The following is a 14,585-nucleotide window of genomic DNA, read 5'->3' as shown; positions in this document are numbered from 1 at the left end:
CTCGATCTCCGGGACCTCAACAAGTGTCTAGTCAAGGAGAAGTTCAGAATGCTCTCCCTTGCCACGCTGTACCCTCATCTCTCTCAGAACGACTGGCTATGTTCCCTGGACCTCAAGGAGGCCTACACTCACATCCCAATCAATCCATCCTCACGTCGCTACCTACGATTCCAGGTGCACCATCGCCATTATCAGTACAAAGTGCTACCTTTTGGCCTGGCTTCATCACCCAGAGTGTTCACCAAATGCCTCATTGTGGCGGCGGCCTTCCTCAGGTCTCACAACCTCCAGGTGTTTCCCTACTTGGACGATTGGTTGGTGAAAGCACCTACGTCTCCACTTGTGCTACAAGCCACTCATCATACCATCTCTCTCCTCCATCTTCTGGGGTTCGAGATCAACTACCCCAAGTCGCATCTGCTTCCCACACAGCGACTTCAGTTCATCGGAGCGGTTCTCGACACCACACTAATGAGGGCGTTTCTCCCCTCCGATCGTCAGCGAACTCTGCTCCGCCTGTGTCGTCAGGTGCTCCTTCATCACTCCATTTCTGCCAGACAAATGATGGTCCTCCTGGGCCACATGGCCTCGACGGTGCATGTGCTTCCCCTGGCACGACTCCACCTCAGGACACCTCAATGGACTCTGGCCAACCAGTGGTCACAGACCTCGAATCTTCTTTCTCATCCCATCTCTGTAACATCGTCTCTTCAGCGATCTCTACAATGGTGGTTGAACTCCTCAAATCTTTCCAGGGGCCTTCTTTTTCATCTGCCCCCGCATTCCATGATCATCACCACGGATGCCTCCCCTTATGCATGGGAGCTCACTTGGGAGACCTACGCACCCAAGGTCTTTGGACCCCGCAGGAGTGTCTACATCACATCAATTTCCTGGAACTACGAGCCATGTTCTATGCTCTCAAGGCCTTCCAGCACCTTCTTTGTCCTCAGGTTCTACTTCTGTGCACGGACAACCAAGTTGCCATGTACTACATAAACAAACAAGGCGGCACCGGATCTCGCCTCCTTTGTCAGGAGGCTCTTCGCATTTGGACCTGGGCCACGGCCCGCAGTCTCTTCCTCAAGGCTGTCTACATCCAGGGCGAACAGAACTCCCTGGCCGACAATCTCAGCCGCATCCTTCAACCTCACGAGTGGACTTTGGATCCTCCCACGCTCCACTCCATCTTTGCTCGCTGGGGCACTCCGCAGGTGGACCTATTCGCAGCTCCTCACAACCATCAACTGCCCCAGTTCTGCTCCAGACTCTTCTCTCCTCACCGTCTGGCCCCGAATGCATTCCTTCTCGACTGGACGGATCGGTTCCTCTATGCCTTTCCTCCTCTACCTCTGATGTTGCGGACTTTATCCAAACTCCGCAGGGACGGAGCCACCATGATCCTCATAGCTCCCCGGTGGCCTCGTCAACACTGGTTCTCCCTCCTGCTTCAGCTCAGCTCCAGGGAGCCCATTCCTCTACCTGTGTTTCCTACTCTACTTACACAGCAACATCAGTCTCTACTACATCCCAATCTGTCTTCGCTCCACCTGACAGCTTGGTTTCTCTCGGGCTGACCTCTTCAGGAAATCTGTCTCAGCCTGTCCGCCTCATTTTGGACGCCTCCAGGAAACCGGCCACCCTTCAATGTTACCATCAGAAGTGGACCAGGTTCTCCTCTTGGTGCCTCCGTCATCATCACAATCCCACCTCTTTAGCGGTGGAAACTGTTCTGGACTACCTACTCTCCCTGTCCAACGCAGGCCTCAAGTCTACCTCAATCAGAGTCCATCTCAGTGCCATCACGGCATTTCATGAACCTGTCCTAGGAAAACCTCTCACGGCTCACCCTCTGGTTTCCCGATTCATGAGGGGCCTCTTCAACATCAAACCACCTCTGAAGCCTCCTCCGGTCGTCTGGGACCTGAATGTGGTTTTGTCTGCCCTCATGAAACCTCCCTTTGAGCCACTTGCCACAACTTCGCTCAAATTCCTGACATGGAAGGTGCTTTTCCTCATTGCCATCACCTCTGCCAGGAGGGTTAGTGAGCTTCATACACTGGTTGCCGATCCACCGTTCACTATTTTTCACCATGACAAGGTGGTTCTGCGCACCCATCCAAAGTTCCTTCCAAAGGTGGTCTCAGCTTTTCACCTCAACCAGTCCATTGTGTTGCCTGTTTTCTTCCCGAAGCCTCATTCACATCCCGGAGAACAGGCATTGCACAGTCTTGATTGCAAGCGTGCCCTGGCTTACTATCTTGATCGTACAAGGGCTCACCGCTTGTCCCCTCAGCTCTTCCTGACCTTCGACCCGAACCGTTTGGGTCGACCGGTCTCTAAACGAACGCTATCCAACTGGCTTGCAGCTTGCATCGCGTTCTGTTACGCTCGGGCCGGTCTGTCACTAGACGGTGCTGTCACGGCCCACAGGGTAAGAGCTATGGCCGCTTCTGTTGCTTTCCTCCATTCCACACCCATTGAGGAAATCTGCAAGGCGGCCACCTGGTCCTCAGTTCACACATTCACTACTCACTACTGTCTGGATGCTTTCTCCAGACGGGATGGGCACTTCGGCCAATCTGTACTTCAGAATTTATTTTCCTAATGGCCAACCATCCCTCCTCCCTCTTTGTTAGCTTGGAGGTCACCCATGCGTAAAGAATATGCTGCCTGCTTGTCCTGGGATAAAGCACAGTTACTTACCGTAACAGGTGTTATCCAGGGACAGCAGGCAGATATTCTTACGTCCCACCCTCCTCCCCGGGTTGGCTTCTTAGCTGGCTTATACTAACTGGGGACCACGCACTCCTCCGTCGGGCGGGAAGGCACTCGCGCACGCGCGGTGCGGCCAACTAGAACTTTCTAGTAAAAAGGTCCGTACCGTGGGCTCCGTCGGTGACATCACCCATGCGTAAAGAATATCTGCCTGCTGTCCCTGGATAACACCTGTTACGGTAAGTAACTGTGCTTACTTAGAAAACCCCGGAACCATTTTAAGACATTGCCTGAGATGCCGATTGACTCCAAACAGTCTAAGAGGATGATATGATCAACTAAGTCAAAGGCATTACTTAAATTGAGCTGAAGAACTAGTGCAGGTGATGGAGGGAATCTAGTAGAGAGGCTATAATGGTTTCGGTGATGTGTCCAGGGCGAAACCCAGACTGGTTATTTTTTAGAATGTTGAATTTGTCCAGATAGATCACTAAGTCTTGGTTGACCAGCCCTTCCATTAATTTTGCAAAGAAGGGGATGTTAGCGATGGGTCTGTAATTTGATGTCAGGTTGATGGGTTCTTTGGTGTTTTTTACAATCGGAGAGATTCGGATCTGGCCTTGGTCCTCAGGAAATGTGCCAGAGAGTAAAAGAGAAGAGATCCAGGTGTGTAGTTTGGCTTTGAAGGTGGCCGGGGCAACTTTCATTACATTGGGTGGGCAACAGTCCAGTGTGCAGTACTGGACCAAATTCATGTCCATTGAGATGCAGTAATTTGATGCTTGATCTCAATGCTCCAAATGTCCCGAAGACCAGTTTTTGGTTTTTTATTCACAAGTCCAGATATCGTTTTATACCACTGTGTGGCCTGGTGTCCCATGAAATCTACCTGAAAGCATAAGAATTCCAAGCTATATTGATTATTGAGATTTCTCCATTCAGGGAACCCCGCCTGAATGGCCTGCTTCAATTGCAACCATCTAAAAATTTATGTTGCAACTGTGAAAACTCAAGCAGCTTACCATTAGATAATACATCTTCCAATGTATGTATGCCTGCCATCATCCAATGCTTCCAGATGATTTTAAAACCACCAATTTGAATCTTGGAGTTTAGCCAAATAGTTTGATTTGTTGATATATGTATTGGAATAGGAGTTAGACTGTTTACATATCTTAAAGTTTTCCATGTATCATATATAATTAAATGGTAAGCACGCATGCGCACTCGCACCGCGTGTTCCCTGATCTGTTGCGCTGTGGCGGCACGAGTGCGCATGCACTAGATGGCGCGGAGTGAGAGACCGGCACTTATGGAAAGGAGAGCAGGCCCGGGATTCGGAAGAGGGCAGATGCCGAAAAGGGCTCTGCACAATGGAAGACGGACAAAGGGGAGGGGCCTCATCACACTCCCCATCCGCTGCAGCCTAGCAGCTTCGACCACAACCTTCCCCCCTCAACCGCCTATGCCGGCTCAGGCTCCCGCCGCAGTGGAGGGAGGAAATAGCCTATGACCCCCCTCTTCCCTTCCTTCTCTTCACGGTTTGTCTCCAGCGCCTCTTCTTTGCTCTCCGCTCACCTCTCTTTCGTTGACTCCGAGAGGGCTGCAGCGCGGGCGTGTGGAAGGAGGGGAGGGGGGAGCGACTGGTACGGTCGGCTGGGGAGGGAAGCACTTTAGTCCATGGGTGGCGAAGGGAGCGACGCTCCGCGGCTTGACCGGGCAGGTTGTTTGGCGTGTACGGAAGGGGTGGGGGAAGGCCGGGCAGGGGCTTCTGCTAACGGGGAGTTGAATGAGAGATGCGGACAGGGCAAACACTAAAGAGAATGAGCAGCAGGCTCCCGTCCCTGCAGGCTCACAGGGGCGAGCATAGTGACCTGTGTTTTGGGTTTTTTTGAGTGAAGGATATTGCAAATAGGAGCCAGGCTGTGCATGCTGAGCACCCTACTAACACGCAAGTGGGGTTCCCCCCCCCCCCCCACACACACACACACTGTGCCTAGGAATTTGTATTGTGTTTAGCGCCCTCATTTATTTTGAAAGGTCAGTTTGCGTGCCTCATCCGAGTCTAAAAGCAAAATGCAGACATGACAGGACCCAGAGGAAATAAGTGAGACCCTTCCCCCCCAAGCGCCTTGCAGCGCTAATTCAAAGGGAGGGCCTGTTAATGCCATTTACGCAGAGGGGGCAGTAAAAGGGAGGCATACTGCTGGACAGGGGGAGCAGGAAAGAGGGGTTGATGGAAAGGGGAAGAGGTGCTGATGGACAAGGAGGGCAGAAAAAGGAAGGGAGGCATGGATAGGGGGGAGGTAAAACAAAGGGAGAAGGGCTGCTGTTGGATAAGGGGAGCAGTGAAGGGGTGGAGGTAGACACAGGGGAGGTAAAAGGAAGGGAGAATGGACAGGGGGAGCAGGCAAGGGGTGGTGGTGGACAGCCAAGGAAAAAAAAAAGACAGAAATACAGAAAGCGGCTAAGGAGAGAGAGAGAAAAAAAAGAAATAAAGACAGACACACACACGTATATTCTAGCACCCGTTAATGTAACGGGCTATAAAACTAGTCAACTAATATTCTATTTTCTTTATATACCCTAGGCATTTTGATACTAACAACATGGCAAAGTCGCAGAGGAAGCATGAGTCGCCATTCCAACCATATCCAATCCGGGATATTTTTAATGGGCTCTGGGAAGACCCAATACATACCTTGGCGCATAATATAGGCTTGATGATACCTATAAAAATTGGGAAAATTTACTCCCCCTCTTCCGTAATTGGCTTTTGTAAAGACACTAAAGCAATTCTAGCAATTTTATCCAGTCAAATAAATTTTTGTAAAAAGACCCCTGGAAAAAAATTGGTATCATTCCCATTTGGTAAGATCATCATTTTAACAGTTTGTACTCTTCCCCCACCAAGATAAATGTAGAGGATTCCATTGCTCACACATTTCTGTTACCTTCTGTAATAAAGATTTTTCATTTACTTTCATTGTATTTTCTAGCGTATTTTTTATCCAAATTCCTAAATATTTTAGTCCATCTTCCTTCCATACAAAAGAAAATGAATCAAATAAACCTTTTGTACAGTGTACATTTAGTGGAAGAACTTCTGATTTACTCCAATTTATCTTACATCCTGAAAATTTTCCAAATTTCACAATCAAATCAAGTAAGCATGGAATGGTTGTTTATCCCAGGACAAGCAGGCAGCATATTCTCTACATGTGGGTGACGTCATCCACGGAGCCCTGTCACGGACAGCTTTTCAAGCAAACTTGATTGAAGATCTCAAAGTTTGCTAGTGCTGCCCACGCATGTGTGTGCCTTCCAGCTCTACTAGAAGGCGCATCCCCTCCTCGTGGTCTTCAGTTTTCCGCGGAGCCAGAAAGCCCTGTCCCTCTTCTCTGCATTCTCTAAGTGCCTTTCTAGCACTACGGCTTATTTATTTTATTTTGGGAGTCACTATGCAGTTTGTGTTTTGATTTCTACTTCGTTCGTGCCTTAAGGTCTCGTTTGACCACTCCTCAAGAGGGGACTTCTGAGAGCCGGCCCTCTTCCTTTACTACATTTGTTCTGGACATGGGGAAAGCGTTGAACTTGGACCTTCAGTCGGATTCCAAGTACTCCAAGGAATATTTGGCGGAGTTGGAGCTTCCCTACCTTCCTCAGGAGTCCCTGCGGCTTCCCTTAAATCCGGTGTTGCAACAGACCTTTTTTTGCAATTTGGAGACTACTTATGCGATCCCGGCCATTCCATCCAAAATGGTATCCACACGGTACCCTGCAAGGGTTTTGAGAAGGTTCAGCTTTCCCACTAGTCTTTGGTGGTTGAGTCCACCCTCAAGAAGTCTCACCCTCCTAAGGTATATGCGGCTGTCCCACCGGGCCGGAAAGGCCGGACTATGGATAAATTTGGGAGACGCTTATATCAGAACTCAATGATGGCAAACAGAGTCCTGAATTATAATTTTACCTTTACATCCTATCTTAAGTGGTGTGTTAAAGCCCTTCCATCCTTCGAGGACGACCTACCTCCCAAACACCGTGTGGAGTTTCGCAGGCTTGTGGAGACGCTATCGCAGCTTTGGCTGCATATGTTTCAGGCCTCCTATGATGCGTTCGAATTGTCATCCAGGGTCTCGGAGAGAACGTGAACTCGCAGGCCTTGAGCATGCGCACATGCTCAAGGCCAGCACAAAAGAGGAGGCCGACATTCCGGTGCTACATTAAAGTAAGAAGAAGGCTCTAGGGGACTTCAGGTTGTGGTGGGAGGGTGCCCGATCACGGCGGGGGGGTGCCCGATCATGGCGGGGGGTTGCCCGATGGTGACGGGGGGTGCTGGTTCGCGGGGGAGGGTGCCGGTTCGCGGGGAGGGGGGGCGCTCGCAAATCGAGGTGTGCTCGGTTTCCGAGGCGCTGATTTTGCGAATATTTTTGCTCGTCTTGCAAAACACTCGCAAACCGGTGCACTCGTAAACCGAGGTACCACTGTATATGTAACTGTTATGATGAAATTTGTATTCAAAGATCAAAATTAATAATTAACCTTTTGCCTCAGAAATCTTCCCTCCGTGAAACTTTATATTCTAATATAAAGGGAAATCTTTCAATACGTTTGATCAATTAAATAGAATATATCAAATTCATCCATTACTATATAGCTCCAAACATACATTACATCAGCGAATATCAAAAGTAAATAGATTAATATTTAAACTAAAGTAAATGTATCATATCCAAATCAGCGCATACAACTTCAGTATACAAGAGTACGGCGCAGCGCTGCAGGGTTTAGAAGGTCGTGACTGCGCACGGGGTTTAAACTACGACATTCTTCCGATATGACCGAGAACTATATGTGAGCAGATGGCAACTCGTTAGTCAGGTTTCTGAACATTTCTCACAATATGTTTTCAAAATAGACCTGGGGGTAGCTGCATTCAATATTTTCACAATGAAGAAAAGTTTTTGTTCAAACACTAAATTCACTACTCATAGTACAAGCCTTTCAGGCCTCTTCCCTTCTTGGCTTAAATCCAATTCACCCTACAGCAGATTTGATACATCTTTAAAATTTCCATCCACTCCACCATATATTCATTCCATTCTTTAGAACTCCCTTTATAAATCCTTTCCCTTCAGCTTTCAGAACATTAAAGACGATTCTTCAGCCTTCGAGCTTCAGTTAAATTAAGATTCTCCATCCAGTCTGTTTCTCCAAGACACGCCTCCAATCACTCTGTCATTGAGTCAATCCAGCCAATCAAGACATTGACTCGTATTTGCACACATTTTAAGCGAATCCAAGATCATTCAGAAGTAGAACTACTTTCCATTCAAAAATTAACAGGCTCAACATATTTAACTGTTACTTAGCCAATCCAAATCCCCACTTTATAAGGAATTCACTATGTCAGAGTCTCCGTTCACCAAAACAGAGCTTGTCTCTCCATAACATGCTGAAGGAAAGAAGCGTGTATCCCGAAGATCTTTGTTAAATTTTGCCATCACACTTAACCAAATCGTTCCTGCATCTGTTCCATATCACTCGTACTCGTGCCAGAATTCAAATATTGTTATGTTTCAAATGAAGCAGTCATTCCATTAACATTATCAATTTCCCTCTCTTGCATTCCACCATGATAATTCCACATTTTAGCCACCTCACAACTCAAATTTCTAATATAACAAAATAGTTAAGATGAATAAAAATATATAAGCTCTAATGAGGGTATTTATTATGAAGACATAGGTTGCTCGCACTGCTCCAAATATTCCTGCAGTTTCCTTGGCTCAACAAAATTTAAAGTTTTGTTAGCATATGTGACCCTTATTACCACAGGGTACATCAATCCAAATCTAGCACCCAGTGCTCTCAATTATGGACGTAGATCCAACATTTGCTTCCTTTTCATTGCTGTAGCCTTAGCGAAGTCAGGCACAATATGGATTCTTGAATCCTGACATTTAAGGTTTTTATTTTCCTTTGCTAGCTGACAAATTTCTACTATATGCTGGTATCGTAGCAGTTTAAAAATTAGTGTCCTGGGTCCTTTTTGATTGTTTGTTCTCTGCACTGGAATCCTGTGCGTTCTTTCGATCTCCAACGGGATTTTTGATTTAATCTGTAATATTTTTGGCAGGAAACGTTCAAGAAAAGATATTGAATCACTCTTCTCTATCCCTTCCGGCAGCCCAATAATTCTTAAATTATTCCTTCTTTCGCGGTTAAGACAGTCTTCAAGATCCCTCTTTACAGTTTCCACTAATATTTATAGCTTATCTTCTGTAATAGCAGCCTGTCTTAACGGAGCTCCTACTTTACCCAACCATCTTGTTACGTGTCCAAGCCACACCCTACAATATATTTAGAATTCTGTCTTCATTGTTATAGGCCCTACATTTTGGAACTATTTACTCCAATACATAGAAACAGAATCAAGTTATTCAGTGTTGAAAACTTAATTGTTTCAGCTTTAGACTGTAGCGGTGTAGCATTAATTATTAGGGCAATAAAAGGCAGCTTGGTTCCAGCAAGGAACTGAAAACTCAGCTTTTAATCTTTGCTATGAAATATTGTGATTTTCTTCTTTTTTTTTATTTCTTCTTTATTAAATTTTCAGTTCTTACAAAAGTGCAATATAACATACTTGTCATAACAATGAGAATTAAGCACTTATAAACATTCAGAAACAGTTCATCAACCCCCCAACAAAAATTTCCCCCCTCCCTTCCCATCACCCCAGAAAACATCATAAATCAGAAGATCATTAAAAACATAAATCAGAAGATCTTCCCCCCATGGATGTGCAATTAATACATCAACAAAAATTAAAACTATAATGATTCTATAAAAGACATCAATGGGCCCCAAATTAATTTAAAATTTTTTCTGTTCCCTGACAAATCAGCATTTATTTTTTCATATTTATACAATAAACATAAATTTGCCCTCCAGAACGTAAAGTTAAGACGGTCCCAATTTTTCTAGTTGCGTGTAATCAACTGTACAGCTGTACCCGTCATAATTAAGAAGAGTCACCTTTTATATTTATCTAAGGGATCCTTTACATGCAACACAGTTTCACAAATTACTACCTCATAAGTCAAAGGGATCGCAGACTCTGAAACATTATTAATATGTCCCCAAATCGATTTCCAAAAACTTAGTATAATAGGACAATCAAAGAGTAAGTGAGCCAATGTTCCTATGTCTAGATTTCAGCATCTATTAGACCTAGAATTATCCAACTTATTCAATCTAACCGGAGTCCAAAAAGAATGATGTAACAAAAAAAACAAAACATGTTTGTCTCATAGATGCTGATGCTGTATACCTCATTCTCCAAGACCAAATAGGTGGCTATCAAGATGCAGAAATATACTGCTTAATCTCAATACTCCAAATGTCTCTAAGAGCGTTTTTGGGTTTCTTATTCACAAGTTCAGATATTAATTTATACCACCTGGCGGCCTGATGCCCTAGAATATCTGCCTGAAAGGAGAGGAACTGCAAGCTATAGTAATTTTTCAAGTTTCGCCAATCAGGGAACCCCTTCTGAATTTTCTGCTTCAGCTGCAACCATTTATAAAATTGAAATTTTGAAATACCAAAAGATTGTTGCAACCATAAAAAGTCAAGCAATTTTCCATTTAATATGACATCATCTAATGTTCTTATGCCTGCTTGCATCCACTTCTTCCAGGCAATTTTAGATCCGCCTATTTGTATCTTGGAGTTCAGCCATAAGGATTGACACAAAGACTGTTCTATAGGAATTTCAGTTAACTTATTAATACATCTCAAGGTCTTCCAAGTATCCAAAATAATATTATTTTCCTTAGCATAACTATATATGATTATATTTTTGTTTCAGATAATTTGGTACAGAAGGTCAAGAAAGCTACCATAGATCCAATTATTTTATCAGATCATGGTGGAGTATGGATAGAATTTGAAATGGCGGAACAAGATTATAATAGACCTGTTTGGAGGTTCAATAATACACTGCTTGGGGACACAAGATTTATTGAAGAATTTCAGACAAAAATGGATGAATATTTTCAACTTAATTCCTCAGAAGAGATCTCGTTGGGAACATTGTGGGATGCTTTTAAAGTTACCATGAGAGGGTATATAATTTCATATTCAACTTATATCAGTACTCAATCTAAAAGGGAATTCTCTGAATTGGAGGAAAAGATTAAAGAATTAGAGTCAAAATTAACTGTAAAATGGGAACAAGATACATTCCAGGCCCTCTTAAAAGCTAAATATAAATACAATGAGATCTCTTCTAAATGGGCTAGGAAGGGAATTGTTCACTCAACAGGCTTTGTATTATGGAAACTCAAATAAAGCGGGAAGATTACTGGCTAATTATTTAAAAGTGGTTTTCTTCTTTACACTCGTGATTTTCCTCTCACTCTCCTATATCTACCCATTTGTGGATTTTAAATAAACTGCTGTGTTGATGATACATAATAGCAGTATATCAAATTAGCAATTAACTGTAATTTAAACATTCAAAAAGAAATGTAAGAAAGCTGGGGCCTGAGTATCACATATACAAAAACATAGCTGCTGAAACCTGCCATAGTCTGTGGCAAGGCATAGGGTATAAACTCAATAGCCCCAAACCACTGGTATCTGAAATAAAACTGTAAGGTTATTCTTTAAAGATGTAAAAATATTATTTTATTTTTCTTAGTTCAATATGTTTATTGGTTATAAAACTTACAATAGAAAAATGAATACATGACAGATTCATAAGCAACGACTTCACTTCAACAGCTATTTGGTGGTGAAAACGAAATGTTTAAAGAACTAATACAGCATCGTTTAAGATAAGTACCGTTTCATTAAATTGATGATGTAAACGATGGATTTAGTCTCCACAAGTTTTTGAATTATGCTCTGCACTAGTCTGTTGATTCTTGGTCCTCTGCTTGGACCTTGTTGTTTGTATTTAACTGCTTTCTCAATAAAAATTATTAACAAAAAAAAATTAAAAAAAAAGAAATAACCTGTTTGGTGAACCAGCATTACGAGTGAAAATCAGCTAGTTGAGATGTTTAGGCAGAAACATGAGAATAAGGAATCTGCCTTTTTAGAAAAAATCTTGAAAATTCTTATTTAATAAAGAAAAATTAAAGTTTGAAAATAAAATACATATATTAAAAATAATAAAATTAGTAAGTGTAAGGAGGGGGAAGGAAACCCGTGACGTGAGTAGGAGTATGTGAAAGATTTTCACAATAGAACCCAAATTGGGTACAAGACTCCACATTTTGAGGCTTACCAACCCCTTTTTAGAATATTTTTATATCTTTAAAGAATAACCTTACAGTTTTATTTCACATACCAGTGGTTTTGAGATATTGAGTTTATAGCACTTTTGAACCATAGGATTTCTTTTTGTTGAAGGTATAGGGTATAGTCATGAGTTATTCCTGGGGGAAGGCCTGAGTGAAATAGGAAGTTTTATTGATTGATATATTTGAGTGGCTGTATAATAGAAGACTATTCCAAAGTATTGGGGCCATAACTGAGAAACAAGAGTCACAAGTGAACTCAAAACAAATCTTCATTTGGGTTGCTAGGCCCAGTATGCCAAAATAATTATTTTAAAGGGCCACCATGAGAACAGGCTACTGGGCTTGATGGACCATTGGGCTGACCCAGTAAGGCTATTTTTATGTTCTTATATGGTTTGTAATTGGGAACCACTATTCCTTAGAAAGGAGAGGGGATACTCTATCAATATAATCCTAATAGTGGTATTTTGAACTAGTTGTGACCTATGAAGACGTGATTGTGGAAAGCTCTGGAGCAAAAAGTTGTACATTGAGCATTATTCCAGTTACAGCCTTCATATCTTTCGAATTTGGTACTATTCTTCGCCCCAAGGCGTTTATTGCGATATCTGAATAACATATTTCGAAGGCACATCTTGCATCACGTATTCTAGAAAACAACCTCGAGGACTTCATCTTACACTGGGAAAGACTTTGCTCCAACACCCTTGATGATTTAGACCCACTGCAAACCAAATCCAGACCCAGCAGGAGATCAGATAAATGGTTCGACTCCGAACTGCTACAACTCAAAAGACAATGTAGACGACTAGAGAGAAAATGGAGAAAATCGAACTCGGATCATACAAAATCCGCCTGGAAAAAAATCAACAAACAATACAAATCACAATTAAAGGACAAGAGAAAAGCACACTACACCAACCTAATAGGCACTGAAACCCAAGACACCAAAAAACTATTCCAAATTCTAAAAACCCTAACCGACACCAAACCCTACCTGACCACTAACAATACTACCTCCCCCCCCAGCCACTCTATTAGCAGAACACTTCCAAAATAAAATTACCAAGAGCAAGAGCTACCCTCAATGATACCTCTACCCATCCTAACGAATTCACAATTCTCCCCATAGATAGAGATTCTACTGCAGCAGATAGAATATGGTCTCAATTCCCCAACATACAATGGCCTGAATTCAACAAATACTACAAAAAATACAGCCATGCATCCTGTGACCTCAACAACTGTCCACCATATCTCCTAAAAACATCCAGCACAAAATTCCACGCTCTTCTAAACTGGATACAAATCTCGCTAATAAACGGCCACTACCCTACCAACCTCAGCGAAATCATCATCACCCCGATCCTCAAAGACCCCAAAGGACCGATAGACCAAACAGCCAACTATAGACCCATTGCCTCTATTCCACTCTACGTCAAAATAATAGAAGGACTAGTTGCCAAATTCCTCTCCAATTACCTAGAAAACCATAACATACTCCATCCCATACAATCCAGCTTCAGAAACAACTTCAGCACAGAAACACTACTAGGATCTCTCTCGGACACAGCCAGACAACATCTCAGCACAGGAAAAAAAATGATGCTCATACAACTAGACCTTACCGCTGCATTCGACTTGGTGGACCATAACATTCTACTACAAATCCTGGATACAATAGGTATCACAGATAAAGTATACACATGGTTTGAAGGATTCCTTAAATCAAGAACCTATAGAGTAAAATCAGACAAACAAAAATCTGAACCTTGGTCAAACCCCTGCGGAGTTCCCCAAGGATCCCCTCTATCCCCGACTCTCTTCAATCTCTATACAGCCTCCCTCAGCTCTCACCTGGACAAACAAGGCATAACCTCCTACAGCTATGCCGATGACATTACCATTCTCATACCCTTTGATCAACCTGAACTCTTCATGACGAACACAATATACCAAACACTAAAATCAATAGCAACCTGGATGAAAGATCACAAACTGAAATTGAACCCAGATAAAACGAAATTCATCCTCCTAGAAAACAACAAAATACCAACCATAACCAACATTGAAATCAACACAATCAACTACCCCATACAAACCACCCTAAAACTGCTAGGAATAACTATCGACAGATGCTGCACCAAGCAACCGCAAATCAATAAAACAATACAAAAGTCATTCTTAGTCATGAGAAACTTAAGACAAGTTCTGAAATTCTTCGAGAAAACTCAAATCCAGCTCATAGTTCAGTCCTTAATGCTAGGCCTACTTGACTATTGTAATATCCTCTACCTCCCATGCCCTACAACCATAACAAAACAACTACAAACTATCCAAAACACAGCACTAAGACTCATCTACTCATTAAAGAAACATGATCACATTACAGAAGCATATCTCCAATCGCACTGGCTTCCGATCCCAGCAAGAATATAATTTAAATTCTACTGTCTACTATTTAAGACTTTATATGGAGACAGTCCAAACTACCTGAATAACCGCCTCATCCACAACACCGCAACCAAACATAGGAAAACTCACACCCCATTC

At 43.1% G+C, this 14,585-nt stretch overlaps 1 protein-coding gene across 1 annotated transcript in view; it reads left to right on the top strand.

Annotated features, from left to right (window-relative positions):
- The window catches only part of HEATR1 (HEAT repeat containing 1), a 693,629-nt gene that overhangs the window by 553,790 nt on the left and 125,254 nt on the right, over positions 1-14,585 (top strand). The gene's annotated exons all lie outside the window — the stretch shown is intronic.

The sequence above is a fragment of the Geotrypetes seraphini genome, chromosome 3 (genome assembly GCF_902459505.1).
Source record: "Geotrypetes seraphini chromosome 3, aGeoSer1.1, whole genome shotgun sequence".
Classification (NCBI taxonomy): Eukaryota; Metazoa; Chordata; class Amphibia; order Gymnophiona; family Dermophiidae; genus Geotrypetes; species Geotrypetes seraphini.
Note: the sequence above shows the minus strand (reverse complement) of the source record. Positions and strands in the feature narration are given on the sequence as shown.